Below are 11,280 nucleotides of genomic sequence, written 5' to 3' on the forward strand. Positions count from 1 at the left end.
TCCATGTGCTTAAAAATGGTCACATAAGGTTGATCACAAACTTATTGTGGGGGCATGTCTCAGCTGAAACATCAACAGCATGCCCTCCATAAGCAGCCATTGATTACCGGAAGGTGTTTAACTAGGAATGGTACCTTATTAAATTCCCTCTGATCCATGTTGCCCTATGAATTGATGTAGTCACATGTAGGTCTTGTGAGAGTTCACACATGTCTATGCTATGTTTAGAAGACACTATCTTATAGCAGTTTTGCCTTTTCTTGGGTGCTTATAATATTTCCCCCCTTTAAGTTGTCCCTAGTCAAGTATTTGGTTGCAGCATTGAGAAATGTAAACCAATACAGATGTAGGTAAGAAACAGACTGACTTCTTTGTGTTAATTTTCTGTGGTTAAGAGCGACAAGGACTGTAGTGACTTGTGACTTAACTACATCTTGAATTAATCAAACCCTCAAAATGGAGGACACACCCTTGATGAATTCTAGCTTTGTTTGAAGTAAGAAGATCCACTTCAATCAGTATCTTTGAGGTAGGAAGATAGGTCTTCAGCATAGATCTTTTGAGCTGGGAAAAGTCTCACCTTCGATCCAGATCATATTTCTGACCCCACCTCTAATCTGGGTTATATCTTCTCCTGGAGCCTATTTAAGGACACGGGCGATGGAAACGCTCGCTCTTTGCTCTTGCTGTTCTCTGAACTTCATTCCTTCACTGGCATTAGAGTCTACTTCTTCGGGATTCCAGCACATACTGAAAACCAGCTGACATACCCAGCTCATGGACTGAACAATTACTGGATTCTTAGACTGTCAGTTCATAGCCAGCCATTGTTGGATTAGCTGGACTTCCTGCTGCCTGTAAGTCATTCTAATAAATCCCCTTTCTGCGTGTGTGTGTGTGTGTGTGTGTGTGTGTGTGTGTGTGTGTGTATGCAGAGAGAGAGAGAGAGAGAGATCCTTTCTACAAGTTTTATTACTCTAGGGAACCCTGATTAATACAGCAAGTCAATGAAACAATTCATCACAAGTTAATCCCAGTGATGAGGGATGAGTTATAAAATAGTCCTTTAAAGTAGTTGTTTTACTTCATTTTCATTTCTGCCTTAAAAAACGAATAAACTTTGAGAACCAAATCTGCCTCCAGTCAGATAACTGATGATGGAAACTCATTTCCTATCTCTCACTGTTACTGTAGGGAACGCAGGATGCTCTCAGTCTCAGAACAGTTTAAGATATGCTGAATTAATTTTTTGGATCACCTTGGTGACAGTGTTCTGAAGAGATTTACACCATCAAGAAGGGCTTCTAATTAGATTTTTTTGGCAGATGTGGAGGGGAGGGGTGAAAGCACAAAGCCAGGGACAGCATAGATTCCAGCCCTGGCTCCAGTCTTTGATCTTGAAGTTACTGAACGTCACTTGTCAGTTCAGCACCCGTGTCATCATACCTTTTGTTCTAGTGGGAGCGTGTACAACGTTTTCCAGTTAAATATTTCCCTCCTCCAACTCCCAGAAACCCTGCTCCTGTTTGACTGACAGATAAGAGACACTGGATGATGGAGAGCTTCGTGTTTCTTACCCTCCAAAAGGCAGCATCTACGTTCCCCAGAGCTTGCTGCAGCATCTGTAACTTCTTCCCTTATGGAGAGATTCGGTGACTTGAAACAGAAGTTCTTTGCTTAATTTTGATATTTGCTTGAGTAGTGTATATTAACATCCAAGCCGAAGGGAAACACCCGTGGAGGATGCTACCAGCAAACAGAAGACATGTGAGGTTAGCCCCTCAACATGGATCGCAGAGAAGTGTTAAAGGCTGTGATGTTAGTTCCTGTTTGTGTATGGGCTGGCTCTGCTTTCAATTTTCTATTGCAAGTACTGAACAACCAAGAGGTAATACTTAGAGCCTGTAGACTTTGCCATCATTCTGGTCTTGATAAGACCCCTCCCCAGGCTCAGGAGACGGACACCTACTTGATGAGGTGGAAATGTGCTGATCACTCTTCCACAGGCGAGTTAGGGCACATTTTCAGTGGTGTACCAGAGGTTCAAGTTGGGGAAAGTAGCAATGTGTTTTTTCAGGATTTCCTCTACTTGCTTTCGTTTGTTATGGTTCTACTGACCAAGAGCAGAGTCTGTATATGAGGGTTGCCCCCCAAGATGATGAACACAGGAAAGCGTGAGAAACTTGAGCTATACAGTCAACCAATTTAACACAGTACCTGTATGTAAAAAGGGATACTAAAATGAAAAATATAGAAAACAATTTGAGTCATGTAGTATTATTGTAGAAATTAAAATCGACTGGAAAGTTACAAATCAATATGTGTTTATCGTGTTTATCTTTCTACATTAGTGACTGCTGGGAAGCTTGTATATTTTTGTGTGTTTCTCTATACTTTAAAATACCTGTGCTAAATAGTTTTATGTCAACTTGACACAAGCTAGTGTTATCTGAAAGAAGGGAAACTCGATTGAGAAAATGCTTTCATAAGATCGGACTCTAGGGCAGTTTCTTAGCTAGTGATTGATGAAGGAGGTCTCAGTCCATTGTGGTTGGTGCCATCCCTTGGCTGGTGGTCTTGGGTTCTATAAGAGAGCCAGCTGAGCAAGTCAGGGGCAACAAGGCAGTAAGCAGCATCCTCCACGGCCTCAGCATCAGCTCCTGCCTTCAGGTTCCTGGCTGTTTGGGTTCCTGTCCTGACTTCCTTTACTGATGACCAATGACCTGGAACTGTGAGCCAAGTAAACCCTTGCTTCTCCAACCTGCTTTTTTGCCATGGTGTGATGTCACAGCTATAGAAACCCTAAGACAACCTTTCCGCTTTGATTTTATACTATCTTTTTAAAAGTCTAATTTTAAAATTCAAAGAAAGATACTTGCTTTGCCATAAAGTGCATTGACTGAGGATTGTGGAAACAAGAGGAGAAGTAGTTGATTACTCACAGGCAAACCCACGTCCTGGTCTCTTTCTAGCATCTTCATCTGTCACAGTTGTGTCAGGATAGTTGACTGATACTGCTTCTGTGGTAGTCCAGAACCTGCTGAGCCAGCATCTCCCCCGTTGGGCAAAAGACAAGTTCAAACCACACTGTCAGGTTTGTTTTACCTGCCCATGCAGAACCATGCAGATTTCAGGCTCTGTATTTTGATTGTATTTTGAATAGAATCTTTAATTTTCTGTGAGCCAGTTTGTCCCCTATCTAGTTTTGAGTTCTGATGCCTTTTGGTGTCTGGAAGTGGGAAGGGAGTCTGGTCAGGAGATAATGAGAAACGTATGGTTGGGAGACTCAGTGAGGCTGTTTGAGCTAATTACTCATCCAATACATTTTCCCTCTGGGACTTCAGTATCTGCCCTCGGGGGAAAAAGAGAAGAGAGAATGAAGAAATTACACCATCTATAGATGCTTACACAGAGAAACAAACTTGACATCGTTTACGACTGTTTGTTTTTACAGAGAAATGCTTTCAAAACCCTCCTGCTCTGGGTTCGCGCTGTTGCTTGAATTGAACACAGACTTCTGCTGGTTTTGAGAAATCCAATCTCCCTCTGAGGACCGAGACCTTACAACGATGGTTCCTGCACAACAACCCAGTATTTATTAACAGGAGACAACGCTTGCTCCAATACCTTCAGCTCAAAACGCAGGAGGTTGACTCTCAATCTAACAGTAGGCAGGCTGGGGACTCCTGTAATTCTGCCCACAGAAAGGGGCTGAAGGCACTGAAGCTCTTTAAACAGGCTTCCCAGCTCACCTAACGATAACCTTCACTTTCTGGATGGAAGCCTTGAGTATACAGGGAAGGACTTTCGTTAGAAGAGGTCAATGAATTTTAAATTACTTCTGAAAAACTTGCCCTTGGTCACTTGCTTTGTTATTTAAAAAGAAACCAGTCGAGGCATTAGCAACAAACATGGCTTCCGAAATAACTGCCAGCAGGATTCTGACGAGAGCACCTGGAGCAATGTGAGGCTCTCTCCAGTCAAATACAGGGAGTATGAGGCTCACACAGTGAGACAAACTATACGTGAATTCAGTTAAGCCAAACAGGGAGATTTTGTATTTTGACCTTGTTCTAGGTATAAAGGAAACTTCAGGAGGCCTACAATTCCACATCAGTTCAGACAAAATGATTGATCTCTTTTCAATTGAAATGAAAGCTTTTTTAATTATTTAAAAATTATCCAGACAATCATAACTTTTAGGCTATCAGGGAAAGCAGAGCAGTGACAAGAAAAATAACATCTAATTTAGTTTTCCTATTGTATATGAGTACCCGGGCCTTTGTAATAGGGCAGAAGCAAGGACAGAGTAATAAGGTATTCAAACATATGACGGCTGATCGAAACCAAAATTAAAACATTTTACTGAAGTTGCTGAGAGTCAACCATTGGCAAAAATTAAATATCCTTGTGAAAATTTCACCTTTGAAGATCTTCTGCCCCAAGCAAATGGCTCATAGACTGAGGGTTCTTTAGGATACCTGTTATTGTGACATGATTTATTCTTAAAAAACCCAGCCTTCTGTTTTGTAAACATGACTTTATAGCACACAAAAATATACTTATTTTTCATACTTACCTATAAGACTTTGAAAACCCATTATCTCACAAGTGTTGCTATTACATGGTACACCACCACACCCAGAACATTATCTTTAATTCTCATAGTCCTATGAGTACTGAAGCAAATAGAATATAAGATAAATAACTCCGCCAAGAATGACCTAAGTGTTAAATCAATTCTCTTTGTTTCCTCCTATAAAACACTGTTGATGCTGGGTCATGATTATCCACAAAATCTTTTGAAATGAAAGACTGCTATGAATGAGAAAAGAAAGATACTTTCCAGAGTTTACAGCCATCAGAAAGAAGATGCTGACTAGAAGCACAATTAGACACTCCCATAGTGGTCCATTGCAGAAGGTGTTGAGTGAAAACAGATAAAACAGAGAGGCAGGAAGTGATGGACAGAGGAAATAGATAATTTAAGACAATAGAGGGGTGTGCTAGTACAAGATGAAAGGAGGGTTTAATCTTATGTTGAGAGATGGTATCTTTGAGAAAATCTCAGGAGTTCTACATGAAGACCTTCTGTACAACGACTTCCTTTCCCCTTAAGGAACTTCAGAACACTTCTTGTCTTAATGTCAAAATAGAGACTTGAGATATTGGAATTTGGATTTTGCTTTGTTTTAGATGTTTTTGAATGAAGTAGATATTAGGACAGGCTGTTTATGCAATCCTCATGTGCCAGGAAATAGAGACTGTCTAAATGTAAGACCAAGAGTGTTGGGATCACCAGAAAGAACCACAGGCCATGGGAAATCAATGATCAAGAGGAGGCTCAAACCCTGCGGTGCAGCTGTGTGATGTCAGTAAGCAGTGCACTCCTTTGAAAGTGGGGGCCACAAGATGTTTCTCAAACAGAAGTGTGGCTTGCAGGAGGTGCTCATCTTACCAACTGCAGCTGCTCCATAACCTGATTTGTAAGGAGTAGGTAGAGTCTGGATGCCCTGGGTCCACGGCTGCTCTACAGCCAGCAAGGGGGTGGGGACTGAGTTGGAGATGCCCTAGGGTTTCGTCTCTCTCATTAGGCAGGATGGTTGTACCTTTCAAGAGTTAATGCTTGTGTCTGTGTGAAGCTTGGGAAGGCAGGGACTGTTGAGAATTGTACTTCAGGTACATGCTTCCATGGTAGGTCCCACACCACAGTTTTTGAATCCAAACTAAGGACATATGTTTAGACAATGTATTAGTCAGGGTTCTCTAAAGTAGCAAAACTTATAGAATGACTCTTTTTCTATATATAGAAGGGATTTATTAAACTCACTCACAGGCTGTAGTCCACTGAATCAGGGTGATGACTGTGAACAGAAAATTCCAAGTATCCCAAAGTGGCTTACTCCACAGAGCTGGGTGTATTAGCAGGTCTTCAGTAGACACTGGAATCATAAAGAGGTAAAATTTAATGCCATTGAAGGAATGAACTTGCTAACAAGACAAGGTCAAGTGGGCAAAAAGCAAAAGCTTCCTTCTTCCACATCCTTACAAAGGCTTCAAGCAGAAGATGTGGCCCAGATCAAAGCTATGTTTTCCTGCCTCAAGATCTGAATCAAAGACGTGTGTCTTTCTGCTTCAAGATCCAGATCAAAGGTATGTTCTTCCCACCTCAAAGGTCCAGATTAGAAATGAACTCCCCACTTCAATCCAAGCAAAAAACTCTCTGATGGGTATGCTCTCCACTTCTGAATTATAGTTCATTCCAGATGTAGTCACATTGACAACCAAGAAGAGCCACCACAGATAACAAGACAAAATATTTGAAACAAGATGTATCTAGAGAGGACTAGTTTTCTTGGTAACCAGAGCTATAAACTGGCTATGTCACAAAAATTCAACAGTCTCTTCATTTTCAAGTCTCTGCAGGAGGGCAAGATTCTGAGTTTAGGAAGGAAAATGCTACAGGCTTTCAATTTCCCTGCGTGCAGGGGGCAGATAATTAGCACTTTCTTGTATCTAAAAGGACCCCAGACCTCAGAGCCCAGAGCCCAGAAATGTTTATTATCAATTCTTGCTTACTAAGAAAATAAAAAACATGGTTGTGCCTTGTATCAATAGGAATTATAGCAGATTTGAAACTCAGTTTTAGTTAATCGGAAATAATCAAAGATATAAAGAGTTTCAATAAAGTCTCCATGTTGATCAAGTTACTACCTAAACAACTAGGAAAAAATAGAATATATTATGGAGAACCAAGTATGGCAAATATTGTGAGGACTAGTGGATACTGAAAAATAGTGTTGCCACTGCCTTCTGTCGCTCTGTGTTGGTTACATTTGTATGGTCTTATGATCTAGAAAATGTCCATTTAAAGACTTCACTAAAGTGAAGAAAGATTTAGATCACCCAAGAAACCCCTCTGAATTTATCCCAATGCATATAATCTGGAAATATACATTGATTTGAGATCTTTCCAGATTTTTGGATGAATGATAAATAGGTCGTAAAATAGATTCCTTCAGTTCATTTCCAAAATTGCCATAAGCCTATTGATGGCGATAAAACAAATTTAGAATGATTTAATTCTAAGATTCGCCATGACGTTTTCCCGTAGTCACCTAAGGGCCTGTGGGGGCTACTTTTAATTATCTATTTTTTTACTATCATTTTGTGAACATTGTTTTCTGTTAAGTTATATTTCCTTTATTCTTATTCTCTTGCTCAGTTACAAGATACTTGATAAAGTTTGAAGGAGAAAGTCCATGCAGGAGGGAAAGCTGGACTCTGGACCTGGAAGACGACCTCTGCAGGGAATTATGATCAAACTTTTACACCCCAGCAGTTTTCAGCTTTCTCCAGCCTACAAAGTGAAGATTCCTATCACTTGGCGAGGCAGTGCTGCACCAATGGGAGGAGGAGAGCCAGTCATTGCTATTCTGGTTGCTCAGCTCTGGCAATAAACTCCTAACTGTGGGGAGGGGGGCGAGGAGAGAAAGACACATACAGGCCCAGGGCTCCTTAGGAAGTTCTTTCGGAATCAGGATGAAGAGTGTTATAGAAGCTGGAGTCCGATGTCATGAACAGATAAACAGTCAGTTCTCATGCCTTGCAAGTTGTCGAGGTGTTTTGTGGAAGACTGGGGAATTACTTGATTCCCCTCTCCTTTCAGAAATAGACGAAGTAATTAAAAACCTGCCCCAGGAGAAAGTTCTTGGCCCTGGCAGAGCTACAGGAGATTTCTCTAAAATCTTGGGCTTAGTTCTTCCTGCTCCTCTACTTGATGAGCCGAGTCATGTGATGGGCTCAGGTGAATTCATCCCTGCCAGCCTTTATATCCAGATTATCTTAATTGCTGAGAAGGATAAAGAGACAGAAAACTGTACCAAAACCCGTTTCAGACTTGTGATTAACGTAGATATCAAGTTTGGAAAGGCTCTTGGAAGTGATGAGGAGTGTCTGCAGTCTGAGGGAGCGCAACCAGCTGCTGTTTGGGGATGCGCCACTTTGTTTGAGTCAGGAATATTTTTCAACCCTAGATTCAAATTCTGTGTATATCACAGGAAGATAGCACCCTCATTTGTCATTTTTCTTTACCGGTAAATAGGATGGTTGTATTATTTTTAGGCAAAATAGTGAGTATTAGGGATGGACGGTGGGCTCTGTAAGCCGTGATCTTCATTATTTAATACATTTTGTTGTTGTTTTTGTTCCGAGTGTCTGTCTTCTGAGTAAATCTCAATTTTCTGTTGGCCAGCATTATAATGGTAAAGTCCGAAGATGATTTTCCATTATGCAACTTACCTATTGCTAAGTATAGAGAACGATCTAAGGAGGGATAATTGAGCACATCTAACAGGAGAGATATCATCCTTATAAATATGTGCATTCGTTACACAGCAACAAAAATGGAAGGAAAATAAAAATCCACAGCAACTTTCCAAGTTCTCAATATCAAAATATGTTTGCTAACAACTCCTGTTCCCCAAGGACCCGCACTCTGTTACTTGAACTCTCTATGGCATCTTTCTCTCAGCACAAAGCTCTGGATGAGATATTCTGTAGCTGAACGGCCCGCAAAAGACGTAGGTGCTACCATTCCTGTATTCTGTTTCTTAGAAAACTTGTTCCGTCTCCTGTAAGGGAAGTGGTGCTGAGGGACAGTCCTCTTCTACATCATGGGCACACGTCAATCAATCAACACATGCAACAGTGACAAGCCTGAGAATAGTTAATAGTCAGAGGGTTACAGGGAGCCTGGCACAAAGTGGTACCGGGAGGGCAGATAAGGGAGTTTCACATCAGGAAATCGAGAAATTGAAATGCATTTAGTGTAGACAGAAGAATAATGAACAACAGTCACCCCAGATCATTCCGTTTTAGCTGTGGGTTAGATGAAAAAATAGGTTAGTAGGTTTTTTGGGGGGCGGGCATTACTGAATGTTTTCCAGTTCTCTAAACATAGTTCTACCTTCTTTGGTTTTTGCTATTGTTTGGTTGTTTTAAAGATATGGCTTGTAGTTTCTCTGAGATCTTGTCACTCAGGGAATAATCACTGAGGACCCATTGCATGTGGGCTCTTTGTTAGGGTCTGGGAACAATGGAGACTAAAGCAGACATGGTTTCCTTGGTGGCATTTCCAGTTAGTACCTTCAAGGCAGTGTTGTTTACCAGCATTTGGGACTATGCAAACCCTACATTTGGGTGAGATATTTTAGGAGAGCGTTCTAGCCTGGTCATATGAGAAAGTTATCTGACATTGAGTTCTTTTCTCCCTGATTTCTGTGATTCTTAAACTAAGCCCTTCATTGTCCACACCTATGAATAAAAACGCTGATCAATACTTCTTTTTTAAAAAAGTGTAAGATGGCTTTGCTGGCAAGCAACCATCAAGGTAGAAGCATGGCAGCTACTACCCTGGAATGATGAGGTATGCAGTGCTGAGGGACACGGAGAAGGCCCTTATCTCCTGTTAGTGGCACACCCTACACTATCCTATCCTGGTGGCAAAGGCTTGTTAGTGCTGAACTGGACAAAAGAACAGCAGTGTCTTAGAAACATGCCAAGGGAAACAGCAGTGTTGAAAACAAAGCATCAAACCTTGTGAGCAGAGTTGGGAGCATTTTGTTGCTTGGCGCTCTGGAATTCCTGGCGGCCTCTCTGTCCAAACATCTTATAGGTATGCAATTTTGTTGACTGAGAGCCATTTAGTCACAAATAAACACGCAGAGGTCTACATTAATCGTAAACTGGTTGGCCTAGTAGCTCAGGCTTCTTATTAATTAATTCGTACATTTTTCATTCTTGTCTGTGTTAGCCATGTGGCTTGGTACCTTTTTCAGTGAGGCAGTCACATCTTGTGTCCTCTGAGTCTGGGTGACTACAGCAGACTGAGTCTTTCTTCTTCCCAGAATTATCCTGTTCTCATTACCCTGCCTATACTTCCTACCTGGTTGCCCCACCTATACTTCCTGCCTGGCTACTGACCAATCAGCATTTTATTAAAATACAATTGACAGGTCATAAATCATTGTCCCACAGTACACTGCATTACCTCAAAGGCAGGTAATTTTATCAGGTGTCTTTTGTTCAGAAGTGGCTATAAAAGGCAGATCTTTGAGTACACTGGGCATAGGAATTTAGAAGGCTGAGAACTTACCCCTATTTATTAATTCATTTCCTCAACTGTTACTTATCAGCACTGACTCTTATTGCTTCCAGCTATAGAGCATATAAAGATAAATACGATTTAGTGCCTGCCAGATGTATTTCTTCTTGGCTGCAAGAGATCTACTGTTGTCATGAATAGATCTTCTCTATTGAATGAAATGTTTTCTATCATCTTTTACTCGTCTGCAGGGCCTCCTAGTTTCTCGCTTGAACCTATGCCTATGTGTATTCTACTTCCAATGAAAGTTCATCAAATGTCCACCCTGAGTCCATGTTAATTAATCAGTGTGTGACAACTTCTCACAGTACCCCCCCACACACACAGATACAGGGTCAGATGCACATGGTACACCCCAATCACTACGGGGAGCAGGAAAAGCATGGCCCTGAGCACACTGTTGGAGAGATGATAATCAAAGCAACAGGTGTTTATTTGTTTATATCTTCTTGTGTGAAGGAGAACTATCATTGGATCCAAAGATGGTATCAGAAGACAGTACATTTGAATAATAAATAAATCCATATCAAAGTCAACCTCTCTATAGTGGAGGCTTTATTGAAAGGATGTCCAGAGCCAAGGGAGAACAAGATGCAGATCTTTTCAGTATGAGAACCACCAGCATCTGCAGGGAGAAGACAATGAGGACAGAAAGAATAAATGAATGAGAAGATGAATAGAAGGCAGCGCAATTTCTTAACTGAACACTTGGCGAGCGTTGTCAGTAACCTAAGACACTAAGACCGTCCCTCCTTAAGGTGATGCCTCTGTGCCTGAGCCAGTACCCACTGAAGTCCCAGTCTCTCTAATCCTGCTGCTTCTCATTGGAGTTTTCTTTTTGCATTATTTTTGTTTGTTTGTTTCAAACGTGGAGAATAAGAAACGATTAGATAAGAGAATAAATATATGATTTTCATGATTCTTAGTTAATGGTTTATATGTAATTATATAAGTTATACTGTTGCAAGGTACAGGTCAGTGTGTCTAAGTGTGGGATTATTAGAGTAAATCATTTTACCTTCCCTGACTTTGCTGTTCTAGGTGTCTGCCTGTGAATCCCACCTACTTAAGCAGATGAGAAGTTGTGGCGGCTGTGGCTCTAGCTTGCGTGCATT

The sequence above is a fragment of the Myodes glareolus genome, chromosome 16 (genome assembly GCF_982192425.1).
Source record: "Myodes glareolus chromosome 16, mMyoGla1.1, whole genome shotgun sequence".
NCBI classification, from domain to species: Eukaryota; Metazoa; Chordata; class Mammalia; order Rodentia; family Cricetidae; genus Myodes; species Myodes glareolus.